The sequence below is a fragment of the Triticum aestivum genome, chromosome 6D (assembly GCF_018294505.1).
Source record: "Triticum aestivum cultivar Chinese Spring chromosome 6D, IWGSC CS RefSeq v2.1, whole genome shotgun sequence".
In the NCBI taxonomy this organism is placed as follows: Eukaryota; Viridiplantae; Streptophyta; class Magnoliopsida; order Poales; family Poaceae; genus Triticum; species Triticum aestivum.
The window spans coordinates 229,614,676-229,631,061 of NC_057811.1; positions in this window are offsets into that span (position 1 = coordinate 229,614,676).

The following is a 16,386-nucleotide window of genomic DNA, read 5'->3' on the forward strand; positions in this document are numbered from 1 at the left end:
CCTCTAGGGCATATTTCCTTCAACTTCCACATGTATGAGGATTGTCATACGCTGGCGACTGATCGTCCAAAACCAAGTCGGGTTAAATGTAAACCATACTTATACTTATATCTGCACAAAAAGCCTCAAGACAAAAACAAAGATTGTTTACAAAAAACTTAAACCAAATAGAAAGAAAAATTTGAGGCTTTTGATTCGAATACGATCAGTAAACCGGACCAAAGGGGTTAAGCTAGGATTCGAATACGATCATGTAGCTCCCAGTGGCTTTGGCGTTGCACCGATCAAGAGGGTACCGACAGCTATGTTCTCTTTGGTTCGAATACGACCTATGTTTGAACAGGAAGCCCCCAAATGACCTTGAGAGTTTTTTTAACGACTCTGATTCGAATACGATCAAAGTCGGACCCAAAAGGGGTTAAGCTATGATTCGAATACGATCAAGAAGCCCCCTAGTGAGTTTGGCATTGTGTCGATTAAGAGGGTACCGACAGCTATGTTCTCTTTGATTCGAATACGACCTATGTTTGAACAGGAAGCCCCCAAATGACCTTGAGATTATGATGATGAAGACATATGATCATTAAGGATGAAAAGGACAGAGGTCATGTTTTTTTACTTATCATAATATATACATCGTCAAAAATATGTACATCATGAGAGCCGGTGGCTCAAGTATAGTAAGGCCGAAGATGAGCGATATTCCACGGCCGGCGGGTCTCTTCCTCCGACTTACGTGAGTCTTTGTGCTCTCGAACATTGATGAGGTAGTATGACCCGTTGTGCAAGTTCTTGCTGACTACAAAGGGCCCTTCCCAAGGTGGGGATAACTTGTGTGCATCAGTTTGATCCTGGATGAGCCGGAGCACCAAATCACCTTCTTGAAAGGTTCTGGACTTAACCCGGCTGTGATAACGGCACAAGTCCTGCTGGTAAATTGCCGACCGGGCTGCTGCCAAGTCACGCTTCTCATCTAACAGGTCAAGTGCATCCTGACGTGCTTGTTCATTATCAGCCTCAACATAAGCCGCCACGCGGGGCGAGTCATGAAGGATGTCACTAGGGAGAACCGCTTCGGCTCCGTAAACCATGAAGAAAGGTGTGTAACCCGTAGACATGTTAGGGGTGGTATTGATGCTCCATATCACAGAGGGTAACTCCTCCACCCAACAACCCAGTGTCCGTTGTAAAGGAACCATAGCCCGGGGCTTGATGCCTTTCAAGATTTCCTGATTGGCTCTTTCAGCTTGACCATTGGATTGGGGGTGAGCTACTGATGAAACATCAAGCCGGATATGCTCACATTGACAGAACTCCTCCATTGCACCCTTGGACAGATTAGTACCATTGTCAGTTATAATGCTGTGTGGAAAGCCAAAACGAAAGACCACATTTTTCATGAATTGAACTGTCGTGGCTGCATCACACTTACTGACCGTCTCTGCCTCAACCCACTTTGTGAATTTTTCAACCGCCACCAGAAGGTGTGTCTTTTTATCTTTGGACCTTTTGAAAGGCCCAACCATGTCGAGCCCCAGACTGCAAACGACCAAGTAATTGGAATCATCCTCAATTCTTGAGCCGGCACGTGAGCCCGTCGTGAGAATTTCTGGCAACCATCACATTTACTGACTAAATCTTCCACATCAGCGTGAGCCGTCAACCAATAAAATCCATGACGGAAAGCTTTGGCCACAAGAGACTTTGAGCCGGCATGATGGCCACAATCTCCTTCATGGATCTCACGAAGAATTTCTTGACCTTCCTCAGGAGAGACACAATGTTGAAACGCCCTAGTGACAATGCGATGATGCAACTCACCATTGGCAATTGTCATTGACTTAGACCGCCGGGTTATCTGTCTAGCCAAGGTTTCATCCTCAGGCAACTTGCCCCGGGTCATATAAGCCAAATATGGCACTGTCCAATCTGGGATGACATGAAGAGCCGCCACCAATTGTTCTTCCAGGTCTGGAACAGCCATGTCTTCCTCTGTAGGCAACTTGACAGAAGGGTTATGCAGAATATCTAAGAAAGTGTTAGGTGGCACCGGCTTACGCTGAGACCCCAGCCGGCTTAAAGCATCAGCCGCTTCATTCTTTCTGCGATCAATGTGCTCCACTTGCTAACCATTGAAGTGTCCAGCAATGACATAACTTCACGGTGATAAGCCGCCATGAGAGGATCCTTGGAATCTCACTTGCCTGATACTTGTTGAGCCACCAAATCTGAGTCGCCAAAGCACCTTACCCGGCTTAATCTCATATCCTTAGCCATCCGAAGACCATGGACTCATACTCAGCTGCATTGTTAGTATAGGGAAACATCAACCGTAGCACATAACAAAAAAATTCACCTCGAGGGGAAGCTAAAACAACTCCAGCCCCCGAGCCCTCCAATTGCCTGGACCCATCAAAATGAATAGTCCAATATGTGTTGTCTGGCTTCTCTTCAGGCATCTGCATCTCTGTCCAATCGTTGATGAAGTCCACCAGTGCTTGAGACTTGATAGCAGTGCGTGGCACATACTTTAAACCATGAGGCCCAAGTTCAATGGCCCACTTGGCGACTCGTCCTGTGGCTTCTCTATTTTGAATGGTATCTCCTAAAGGAGCAGAACTAACCACAGTGATGGGATGACCCTGAAAATATTGCTTAAGCTTCCAGCTTGCCATGAACACCCCATAAACGAGCTTCTGCCAGTGTGGATATCTTTGCTTGGACTCAATAAGCACCTCACTGATGTAGTAAACTGGCCATTGAACCGGATATTCCTTTCCAGCCTCCTTGCGCTCTACGACAATGTCCACACTGACAGCACGTGTGTTAGCAGTCACATATAACAATAATGGCTCCTTATCAATGGGAGCAGCAAGGACCGGTGGCTCAGCGAGCTGTCTCTTCAAATCTTCAAAGGCAGCGTTGGCAGCATCACTCCAGACAAAGTCGTCTGTCTTCTTCATCATCTGATACAGCGGTATGGCCTTCTCACCTAACCGGCTTATGAACCGGCTTAAAGCAGCAATACGACCCGCCAAACATTGAACATCATTGATAAACGCCGGCTTAGCCAAACAAGTGATTGCCTTGATCTTCTCCGGGTTAGCCTTGATGCCTCTATTAGAAACCAAAAAACCCAAAAGCTTGCCTGCTGGCACTCCAAAAAAACACTTGGCCGGGTTAAGCATCATGTTGTAGACTTGGAGGTTATCAAAGGTTTCCTTCAGATCATCTATCAAGGTCTCCTTCTCTCTGGACTTCACCACAATGTCGTCCACATAAGCATGAACATTGCGCCCAATCTGACTGTGAAGACAGTTCTGCACACATCGATGATAAGTCGCCTGGGCACTCTTAAGCCCAAAAGGCATAGACACATAGCAGAAGGCTCCAAACGGAGTAATAAAAGCCATCTTCTCCTGGTCCTTAACTGCCATCTTGATCTGATGATAACCAGAATAAGCATCCAAATAGCTCAAACGCTCACAACCCGCTGTAGCATCAATGATTTGATCAATACGAGGGAGCGCGAAAGGATCAGCCGGACAAGCCTTGTTTAAGTCTGTGTAATCCACACACATACGCCAGGTACCATTCTTTTTAAGCATGAGCATCGGGTTAGCCAACTACTCTGGATGGAAAACTTCAATAATGAATCCGGCCGCCAAGAGCCAGGCCACTTCCTCACCAATAGCCTTACGCCTCTCCTCATTGAACCACCGAAGAAACTGCCTGACCGGCTTAAACTTTGGATCAATATTGAGAGTGTGCTCAGCGAGTTCTCTCGGTACACCCGGCATGCCAGAAGGTTTCCATGCAAAGATGTCCCGGTTCTCACGGATGAACTCGATGAGCGCGCTTTCCTATTTGGGATCCAGATTAGCACTGATACTGAACTGCTTAGATGAGTCGCCTGGAACAAAATCGACAAGCTTGGTGTCATCAGCCGACTTAAACTTCAGCACCGGCTCATGTTCTGTGGTTGGCTTCTTCAAAGACGTCATGTCCGCCGGGTCAACATTGTCCTTGTAGAACTTCAATTCCTCTGTTGCACAAACAGATTCAGCCTAAGCAGCATCGCCTTCCTCACATTCCAAGGCTATCTTCCGACTCCCATGCACTGTGATGGTGCCCTTATGAACCGGCATCTTGAGTTGCATATAAACATAACACGGCCGTGCCATGAACTTGGCATAAGCCGGCCATCCAAACAGGGCGTGATACGGGATCTTGATTTTGACCACCTCAAAAGTTAACTTCTCAGCCCTAGAATCATGCTCATCTCCAAAGGCTACTTCTAGTTCAATCTTACCCACTGGGTACGCCGACTTACCAGGCACCACTTCGTGGAAAACTGTGTTGGACGTCTTAAGATTTTTATCAGTCAACCCCATGCGACGGAAAGTCTCATAATAGAGGATGTTGATGCTACTGCCTCCGTCCATGAGCACCTTAGTGAATTTATATCCACCAACCTGAGGTGCCACCACCAAGGCCAAGTGACCCGGATTGTCAACCTGGGGAGGGTGATCTTCCCTGCTCCATAGAATAGGCTGCTCAGACAATCTCAAATAACGAGGAACTGCCAGCTCAACAACGTTCACGGCCCTCTTATGAAGCTTCTGGTCCCGTTTGCACAAACTGGTGGTGAACACATGATACTGTCCACTATTCAGCTGCTTTGGATTGCTCTGATATCCAGACTGCTGCTGCTACTGACCTCCCTGGCCAGATTGCTGATTATAGCCACCTTGATTTCCTTGAGAGTTGTGAAAGTTGGAATTTGAACCGCCGCCCGGGCCATGAAAACCGCCGCCACCTGAGCCGCCGCCCGGCCCATGATTGCCGTCGAACATGTTAGAGTTCTTGAAAGCCTTCATGACCGTACAGTCCTTCCATAGATGAGTGGCCAGTTTCTGCTGAGTGTCGTGCCTTAGACAGGGCTCATTTAGCAACTGCTCAAGAGTGGGACCTGACCCGCCGGCCCGAGGAGGTGGTCTCCCCTTACGTCATTGATTGTTGCCCTGCGCACTGGTGTTAGCCACAAACTCCAAGCTACCGTCAGCCTTACGTTTATTATTGCCTCCTTGATTCGCCGGGTTATGCTAATGACCCTTGGCATTGCCGTTCTTCTTTCCCTTCCCTGTCTTCTCATCGTCACACTCAGGATCCTTGGTACTATCAGAGTCAGCGTACTTGACTAGAGCCGCCATTAGCTGACCCATGTCATTACAATCGCGCTTGAGCCGCCCCACCTTCTGTTTCCGAGACGTAAAACGGCAATTTTTCTCAAACATTAAGACTGCAGAGCCGGCATCCATCTTATCAGATGAATGTATTATGGCTTTGACCCGGCGCACCCAATGGGTTGTGGACTCACCCTCCTCTTGCTTGCAATTAGTCAAATCCACAATTGGCATGGGGTGCTTGCATGTGTCTTCGAAGTTCTGAATAAACCGGGCCTTTAACTCTGCCCATGAACCAATGGAATTAGGTGGCGGCCCTTTTAACCAAGTGCGGGCCGTTCCATCCAACATCATGGTGAAGTACTTGGCCATTGCAGCGTCAGTGACCTCCAGTAGCTCCATGGCCATCTCATAACTTTCAATCCATGCCCCGAGCTATAAATCGGCCGTGTAATTAGGCACCTTTCGATGCCCCTTGAAATCCTTGGGCAACCGCTCGTTATGCAGAGCCGGCACCAAGCAAGGGACACCTCCAGTCCTCGTGGTCACGCCTGCCTCAATAGAAGTCGTCGGATAAACCGGAAAAGACTGGTAAGCCGCCCGCTGAGCCGCCTGCTCAGCCGCCCGCTCAGCCTCTTGGTGTATCCTGTCCTGGTTAACCATGTTAGGAGCTCCATCACGCGCCGGGTCATGCCCGCACGGCTGGCCACGGCACCGGGCGTTGCTTGAAACGGCTGCTGAATCTATGTGCCTGCTATAACTTGGGCTCCGGCTTGGGCGAGGGGTCGAATGAATCCTGTCTCGACTATAAGAATATGCCTCCTGCTGCGCCAGAGCCTTCTGAAGAAGTTCTCTGACCCTTCTTGTTTCAATCGCCATCGGAGAGTCGCCCTCCACCGGGCGAGCCGCCAATCGTGCCGCCGCAGCGATCATGTTCTCCAAAGGGTTAGAATAATGACCCGGTGGTGTTGGTACATAATGAGGTGGAGCAGTATTCATACGAGGAGGTTCCATCTGTTGGGGAACGTAGTAATTTCAAAAAAATTCCTACGCACACACAGGATCATGGTGATGCATAGCAACGAGAGGGGAGAGTGTGTCCACGTACCCTCGTAGACCGAAAGCGGAAGCGTTATGACAACACGGTTGATGTAGTCGTACGTCTTCACGATCCGACCGATCCAAGTACCGAACGCACGGCACCTCCGAGTTCAGCACACGTTCAGCTCGATGACGTCCCACGAACTCCGATCCAGCAGAGCTTCGAGGGAGAGTTCCGTCAGCACGACGGCGTGATGACGATGATGATGATGCTACCAACGCAGGGCTTCGCCTAAGCACTGCTACGATATGACCGAGGTGGATTATGGTGGAGGGGGCACCGCACACGGCTAAAAGATCAACTGATCAACTTGTGTGTCTATGGGGTGCCCCACTCCCCCGTATATAAAGGAGTGGAGGAGGGGGAGGGCCGGCCCTCTCTATGGCGCGCCCTAGGGGAGTCCTACTCCTACCGGGAGTAGGATTCCCCTTTTCCTAGTAGAACTAGGAGCCCTTCCAAGTAATCGGAGTAGGAGAGAAGGAAAGGGAAAAGAGAAGAGAAGGAAGGAGGGGGCGGCGCCCCTCCCCCTAGTCCAATTCGGACTAAGCCTTGGGGGGGCGCAGCCTCCCCTCTCTTTTTCCCCTAAAGCCCAATAAGGCCCATATACTCCCCGGTGAATTCCCGTAACTCTCCGGTACTCCGAAAAAAATACCCAAATCACTCGGAACCTTTCCGATGTCCGAATATAGTCGTCCAATATATCCAACTTTACGTCTCGACCATTTCGAGACTCCTCGTCATGTCCCCGATCTCATCCGGGACTCCGAACTACCTTCGCTATATCAAAACACATAAACTCATAATACAAATCGTCACTGACTGTTAAGCATGCGGACCCTACGGGTTCGAGAACTATGTAGACATGACCGAGACACGTCTTCGGTCAATAACCAATAGCGGAACCTGGATGCTCAGATTGGCTCCTACATATTCTACGAAGATCTTTATCGGTCAAACCGCATAACAACATACGTTGTTCCCTTTGTCATCGGTATGTTACTTGCCCGAGATTCGATCGTCGATATCTCAATACCTAGTTCAATCTCGTTACCGGCAAGTCTCTTTACTCATTCCGTAATGCATCATCCCGCAACTAACTCATTAGTCACATTGCTTGCAAGGCTTATAGTGACGTGCATTACCGAGAGGGCCTAGAGATACCTCTCCGACAATCGGAGTGACAAATCCTAATCTTGATCTATGCCAACTCAACAAGTACCATCGGAGACACCTGTGGAGCAGCTTTATAATCACCCAGTTACGTTGTGATGTTTGGTAGCACACTAAGTGTTCCTCCGGTATTCGGGAGTTACATAATCTCACAGTCATAGGAACATGTATAAGTCATGAAGAAAGCAATAGCAACATACTAAACGATCAAGTGTTAAGCTAACGGAATGGGTCAAGTCAATCACATCATTCTCTAATGATGTGATCGCGTTAATCAAATGACAACTCATGTCTATGGCTAGGAAACTTAACCATCTTTGATTCAACGAGCTAGTCAAGTAGAGGCATACTAGTGGCACTCTGTTTGTCTATGTATTCACACATGTACTAAGTTTTCGGTTAATACAATTCTAGCATGAATAATAAACATTTATCATGATATAAGGAAATATAAATAACAACTTTATTATTGCCTCTAGGGCATATTTCCTTCAGTCTCCCACTTGCACTAGAGTCAATAATCTAGTTCACATCGCCATGTGATTTAACACCAATAGTTCACATCACCATGTGATTAATATCCATAGTTCACATCGCCATGTGGCCAACACTCAAAGGGTTTACTATAGTCAGTAATCTAGTTCACATCGCCATGTGATTAACACCCGAAGGTGTGATCATGTTTTGCTTGTGAGAGAAGTTTAGTCAACGGGTCTGCCAAATTCAAATCCGTATGTATTTTGCAAATTTCTATGTCTACAATGCTCTGCACGGAGCTACTTAAGCTAATTGCTCCCACTTTCAATATGTATCCAGATTGAGACTTTAGAGTCATGTGACGCCCGGATAATCAAGCTACAGTACCTCTGCTAATGATGCCACGTCACCTCGATTACTGTTGCTAAGTTCGCGTTAGTTCGAAACCGATTCAAATTCAAATTCAAAATAGAGGCAAACATCAAAAGTTTTCAAATATTAAAACAAAAATGTCCAAAGTGTTGCAAACAATCCTTGAATAATTATCATAGTGGACCAACATTTTTATAAGGTGTTTAATTGCCCCAATGTAATAAACCAATGTCTATCATAATAATTTAAATGCCATTTAAAAACTGTATAAATTACAAACTATTTCAATTTGATGCCAAACTTAATATGGCAGTAGCTTGATTTATAATTCAAATTTAGGTGCAAGTTTCTTATTTTATGAAACTATTTTTGCTTTACAAGAATAAAACAAAACTAAAACTAAATAAAAAAAGAAAAGCAAAGTAAAACTGTTAAAGAAAAAAAAGGGACCCCCCTCGCGCTGGGCCTCAGCCCAGCTGGCCATCCAACCAGGCCGGCCCACCTAACCCCCCCATAACCCCCCCCCCCACCGACGGAAACCCTAGCCTATCGCACCCACTCCCCCCACTCGCTCGCTTTCTTCCCCCCCGATCTGGATCGAGATCGGGGCAAGGAACCGAAGCCACCGCGCTGACCGCGCCGCCCGTCTCCGCCGTCGCCTCCCCGTCTCCTCCCCGCGCCGGACCTCCTCCCCGACGGCCTCCCCAAACCATGCTGCGCTGCGTCGCCGCTCGCCGTCTCTGGAGCCACCACACCGGCCTACTTCCTCTCCGCCGCGTCGTCTCCGCTCTCCTCCTCGCCCCCCCTCCCGTTGCCCCTGACCCTACGACACCGGTGAGGCCACGGCCTCCACTCCCTCCTCTCTGTCTCCCTCGTGCGCCCGCTATCCCCGTGCGCTGCTGCCTACTGCGCCGCGGCCGGCGCCTCCCTGGCCACACTCCCCTCTGCCCTCCGCCCTCGCGCGCCGTTAGCCGCGACCACGCGTCGCTGTGACCCCGACCACTGCTCCGCCCGCACGTCCCCGCCACCACCTCCACCGCTGCGGCCTCCGCCTGCGTCCCGCATCGCCACCGAACCGCTCACCCACTTCGGCCGCGCTCTGGCCGCGCTTGAGCGCGCCGGCCCGCGCCCTCCTGGCCTCACCACTGCCTCGCCTACGCGCACCCACGCCGTCCGCCGCCCCCGCCGCATCTGCCGCCCATGGCCGCAGCCCCCAACTGTTGCGTCGCCGCTCCCCTGCACCCGCGCGTCGCCCCGTCCCCCCACCTCCGGTCGGACGAACCCGCCTCGCCTTGGCCTCGCCCCTGTCGCCTTAGACGACCGGCGTCGCCGTGCCCGTGCTTGGCGCCCAGCCCCCTGTTGACCTGGGCGTGCCAGCGCCTGTAACCCGCTCGCCCGCTAAGGCCCCCCACTGTCCCTATGACAAGTGGGGCCCAGCCCCTGAACTTTAATAAAAAAGAAGTTTAAAAAATTAATTAATAATAAATAAAAATAAAAATTAATTAATTAAATAATTAATTAACTTAATTAATTTGGTATTAGATTAACCTAACCATTTTAGTTAACTAATTAACCATGCTTAATTAACCTGAGACTATGACAAACGGGCCCCACATGCCAGGGTTGACCTAGTCAACATGTAGACCTGCTGACATCATGTTGATGTCACGTTGACCCAATAATTACCTTTTCTAATTAATTAAAATCTGTTAATTTCAAATTTGAATTAAAACTTCAAAAATTAATATAAAATAAATCGTAGCTTAGATGAAAATACTTTGTACATGGAAGTTGCTCAGAACGACGAGAAGAATCCGGATATGCAGCCTGTTCGTCCGCCACACATCCCTAGCATAGCGAACACGCAACTTTCCCCATCCGGTCCATCTGTCCGAAAACGCGAAACACCGGGGATACTTTCCCGGATGTTTCCCCCCTTCGCCGGTATCACCTATCCCTGCGTTAGGTCACCCCAAGCACAACGTATTGCCATGTTATGCTTTATGATGCTTTGATTGCTCTGTTATTTATTGTCTTCCCCCTCCGTTACTTCTTTTCGGTAGACCCCGAGACTGCTGCCGGTACCCCTGTGATCGACTACATCGACGAAGAACCCTTCTCTTGCCAGAGCAACCAGGCAAGCCCCCCCCCCCCTTGATCACCAGATATCGCCTATTCCTTCTCTCTACTGCTTGCATTAGAGTAGTGTAGCATGTTACTGCTTTTGGTTAATCCTATTCTGCTGCATAGCCTGTCATTGTTGCTACAGTTGACCTTTACCTGCTATCCTAATTGCTTAGTATAGGATGCTAGTGTTCCATCAGTGGCCCTACACTCTTGTCCGTCTACCATGCTATACTACTGGGCCGTGATCACTTCGGGAGGTGATCACGGGCATATGCTATATACTTTATACTGTTACATTACTTATGATACTGTTCGGAGATGGGGGCTGAAGGGGCAGGTGGCTCCATCCCGGTAGAGGTGGGCCTGGGTTCCCGACAGCCCCCAACTGTTACTTTGTGGCGGAGCGACAGGGCAGGTTGAGACCACCTAGGCGAGAGGTGGGCCTGGCCCTGGTCGGCGTTCGCGGTTACTTTAAAATAACACGCTTAACAAGTTCTTGGTATTTGATCTGAGTCTGGCCATTTGGTCTATACGCACTAACCAACTACGTGGGAAAGATATGGGCACTCGACGTCGTGGTATCAGCCGAAGCCTTCTTGACGTCAGCGACTGAGCGGCGGCGCCGGGTTGGACCGCGTAACGCAACTTCCTTTGTAATGGAGGTTTCTAGGTCTGCTCACCGGCCGCATTCGCAACGTGCAGGTGTGCAATGGGCGATGGGCCCAGACCCCTGCGCGCATAGGATTTAGACCGGCATGCTGACCGCTCTGTTGTGCCTAGGTAGGGCTGTGACGTGTTGATCTTCCGCGGCCGGGCATGATCCAGAAAAGTGTGTCCGGCCAAATGGGATCGAGCGTGTTGGGTTATGTGGTGCACCCCTGCAGGGAAGTTTATCTATTCGAATAGCTGTGATCTTCGGTAACAGGACGACTTGGAGTTGTACCTTGACCTTATGACAACTAGAACTGGATACTTAATAAAATACACCCTTCCAAGTGCCAGATATAACCCGGTGATCGCTCTCACACAGGGCGACGAGGGGAGGATCGCCGGGCAGGATTATGCTATGCGATAATACTTGGTGAACTTACCATCTACTCTCTTCTACATGCTGCAAGATGGAGGCTGCCAGAAGCGTAGTCTTCGACGGGACTAGCTATCCCCCTATTCTGGCATTCTGCAGTTCAGTCCACCGATATTGCCCCTTTACACAGATACCCATGCATATGTAGTGTAGATCCTTGCTTGCGAGTACTTTGGATGAGTACTCACGGTTGCTTTTCTCCCTCTTTTCCCCCTTTCCATTCTACCTGGTTGTCGCAACCAGATGTTGGAGCCCAGGAGCCAGACGCCGCCATCGACGACGACTCCTACTACACTGGAGGTGCCTACTACTACATGCAGGCCGCTGACGACGACCAGGAGTAGTTTAGGAGGATCCCAGGCAGGAGGCCTGCGCCTCTTTCGATCTGTATCCCAGTTTGTGCTAGCCTTCTTAAGGCACACTTGTTTAACTTATGTCTGTACTCAGATATTGTTGCTTCCGCTGACTCGTCTATGATCGAGCACTTGTATTTGAGCCCTCGAGGCCCCTGGCTTGTATTATGATGCTTGTATGACTTATTTATGTTTTTAGAGTTGTGTTGTGATATCTTCCCGTGAGTCCCTGATCTTGATCATACACGTTTGCGTGCATGATTAGTGTATGATTGAATCGGGGGCATCACAAGTTGGTATCAGAGCCGACTGCCTGTAGGAATCCCCCTTCCGCACTCCTTGGCCGAAGTCGAGTCCGGTCATTGCAAAACTTTATTAACATGGCTGTGTGGCTTACGGCCCACGTCGCCATTGGGTGGTATTGGGATCTTTTATTCCTCAACCTATACTCTGGGACTCTGATCTCTCTTCTATCCGGGTTAAAATGAATTTACTAACTCTGACTCTAGGTTCTCGTAACTACTCCTCCCGGAGAGCCCTTATCATAGATGATCGCCTGCTACACCAGAAGATTCCCAAGATACTTTTCGATATTCTTTCGAGAACTTGTGCTCATCGGGTTTGCAATTCCCTACCACCGAGACATCCCTATGGATAGCTACTTATACTTGCCATCCATACCTTCGTTCTAGGTTACTCTTGTTAGTACAAGATACCCTGAAATCCTCTCTATTTTTCCGAGAATATTTTGTCCCTACTGCCATACAGTTCCTTGCCTCCTGAATACCCCTTACGGATAATTCCTCATGCTTATCGAGGATTCATTCATCCCCAGTTGTTCATGCGTTTCACAAAATACTTCGAAATGCCATTCAATTTTCCAAGAATCCTCTACAACTTAGTGCTTTTGAGATTCTTGTTGCCTTCTGCATTGTGGTTAATTCCATATGCCTAGCAATATTCTTTGACGTCCTTTGTCATTATCATCTTGAGTCCCTCGATTCAATATGTGTGTGATTGCTCACAATCATCACCTTGATCCTTAGGAATTGTCTTTCTGGCTCAGACGTCATCCCAGATATGAGCTGGTTATCCGCCAATCAAACATTGACTGATGGTGCCTCTAAGTCTACTGAACTTACTCAAAATTTATCAAGGCATCTGATTCTGATACACCGATCTGGAATTCATAATTTCTTTGATTTTAAAACATCAAAGTATTCAGATACTGACATAATCTGATGCCTTTGTATTCTTTTTTCCTCTGGTTGTGTGGCGATACTCACATCAGCTCCGTTACGGACCATCAGGTCATTTGTTGAATTATCATCCGACAGTGTCCGTTGTATACAAAAACCTCGAGAAGTTCTTTCCCTGATACATAATGCCATTGATAAATCCTATTCTCTGATTTGGCCAACCATGCTCTGCTTGGAGCTGGTGATATTTACTCTTGTAGCTGGTGGTATATTGATGAGGACATGACTACCTTGGATACGACCAAAAATATTGCATACATGCGTATTTGTCTGGTGATTTCTAGTGCAAACTATTCAATAATCTATTTATGTTATCCAGAACAAAAATACTTCACACACTTTTGTGTTTTGTCTAATTGCAGGTGTATGGGACATTTGTACAATCCACATATGAAGATAGGGTAAAAGGAGAAGTTTAGGTTCTGTTCAAAAAGTCCTCTCGCATCACTTTTGGGCCAAGAGAACATAGAGTCCAAGTTTCTCACGTTCTGGATTCAGATTCAGACTGCACAGACATACCTGACTCAAAACGCCAACAACTTTTTCATACGGACTCCGAATTGGGTGATTCGTTTTTTGTTGGAAAGTAGATTTCGTCCTCTTTCCAACCCAATTGGATTCACCTTTAAATTCGTCCGGAGCGTTGAGATATGGACGAAACAATCTGACGCTGCAGCAGAATTCGAGTCAAACAACAAGTCCAAAGGTGTTGCATCACCTCCACTTGGGCTCATGAGCCTTGTACGACCTAGGTTGGTTTTAGGATGCCTTGGGACGTCCTCCCACCTCCTTGGCCACCACCCCTTGCTCCTATATAAGTAGATCCATCTAGTAGCTTTTTCCTTGGGATTTGTTTAGTTAAAAGTTAGCCATTGCAACTTCGTGTACTTCGTTTGTGTCCAACGACCAGACTAAGACCGCTTATGGATCCCCACCTTTTATCAATACTTCATCCATATTCGCAATATTCAGATTGCTTTATCATATTCTTGCTAGTTCTTCGATTGCTTGCAGGAATAGACCTTCGTGGTCAGGTTGATTGTGCTCCGGCGTGGTCAATAACCTCTCGGAGTTGGTTTAGTGATTGCTAAGGCGCAACGTCGTGCACGTTTGTAGTCGGATCGTCAAAGTTGACTCCACCAAATCGATAGTATCAGTTTTGGTTGCTCGGTGAGAATTTCCATCGGAACATCGGCACACCTTTGTCTCTATCAAGTGGTATCAGTTTTCAGGTTGCTCGGTGAGAATTTCCAGTTTCCCCTAGATTAGATTTATTTTCTTACCTATTGTCCAAGAAAAAGCCACAAAAAAGTTAGATCTATTCATCCTTTTGTCCAAGCCAGTATGAGCCTTTGCAATTTTATTTTCATTGTTTGCATTATTGAATTATCGGTTGCATCGTCGTGTCGAGTTGCTGATCTTAGTGTCTAGTTCGTTTAGAGTTTCGAGTTTTGTTCACATTAGTCACGTCGCCGCTGCATCGTTATCCCTTCTGCTGTCCACCACACCATCCATCAATTTCCACCACGTGCTACCCATAGTTCATTGTCACAATCATAGTTGAGGTCGTTCACATCTTCGCTTGATCCAATCTGCATCTTATCTAGTTTGTCTTGGAAAGTGGGAGAGAGAAAAAAGACAGAGAAAAAAAAAGAGAAAAAAAGGGGAAAAAGTCAGAGAAAAAAAAGAGAGAAAGAAAAAGAAAAAAAAGTGTGAGGAAAAAAAGAGAGAAGAAAAAAAAACAAAATTCGGATCTATCTAGACTCAATCTCGTAGTTGAATTCGGATTGGAATCTGTTTTGTGCACTGTTCAGTAAAACAGGCATAACTTCCTCATACGAAGTCCGTTTTGGCTCCGCGAGTACTCAACTGAAAGCTAGCGAGGAGCCGCATCTAAATAGTTGAAGAGAATTGTTCAATATTTGACACCTCAAAATCGTCTTCTAAATAGGTATTTTTGCCCTCCGAAGTTCGCGGACACAGCTTATTCCAGTTTTTCAGACCAGTTTTAGAATTCTTTGACTCCTCATATCAATTCGGAATTGAGTGAATTGTTTTGCATTGGAAAGCTTGAGTTAGTAGCATTCTTTGAAAAAAGTTAACAGAAAATTGGCTCAAACTTTTCAAGAGAAAAGTTGGAGAGAGAGTTGTTGTATATCGTGCTTGGCAGTTGTTTTTCATCATTATCTTTACTGTCGTTGTGATCTTCACTTATATCTTGTTGTCCAGAGCTACTTAGTATCCTTCATTGATGCTAGTTGTGCTACGCCGTGACCTCATTAGTGTTCTAGGCTCGCGTCTCAAGTCCGGTCTAGCGTAGGACCAGCACAGTACCGTCGTTGAGCGTTTATTCAACATTGCATCTCTGAATTGATTATTGCTATTATTTTGCTACCATATATCACTACTAGGAAAAGGGCTATAGATGATATGGACACTAATGGCGCACCAGACATGTGGTGCGCCACTACTATATACTAATGGCGCACCATGTGTTGGTGCGCCATTAGTGTCCAAATACTAATGGCGCACCACATCCACGGTGCGCCACTAGTAACAATTTTTTTATTTTTTTTCAAAACTAGTAATGGCGCACCAGGGGATAGTGCGCCATTACTAGTTAAACTAGTAATGGCGCACCACATCCACGGTGCGCCACTAGTAAAAAAAATTCAATTTTTTTTTCAATTTTTTTTATTTTTTTCAAAACTAGTAATGGCGCACGAGGGGATAGTGCGCCATTACTAGTTTAACTAGTAATGGCGCACCACATCCACTGTGCGCCACTAGTAAATTTGTTTCAATTTTTTTCAAATTTTTTTTATTTTTTTTCAAAACTAGTAATGGCGCACCGTGGGAGTGGTGCGCCATTACTAGTTGAACTAGTAATGGATGTGGTGCGCCACTAGTAAATTTGTTTCAATTTTTTTCAAATTTTTTTTATTTTTTTTCAAAACTAGTAATGGCGCACCGTGGGAGTGGTGCGCCATTACTAGTTGAACTAGTAATGGCGCACCACTCCCACGGTGCGCCATTGAACTAGTAATGGCGCACCACTCCCACGGTGCGCCATTACTAACTTGACCCAAAAAATTCACCGAATGCACCCCCCCTGGACGCCTTTTCAGTTTTAAAAAAATAAAAGAAAATGGTGGAAATGTCAAAAAAAATAAAAGAAAATAAGTTTCCCATCGGATATGTGGTCTAGTTGTTGGGAAAAATTACAAATATGAATTTTGACTTTATTTGCAGTCTC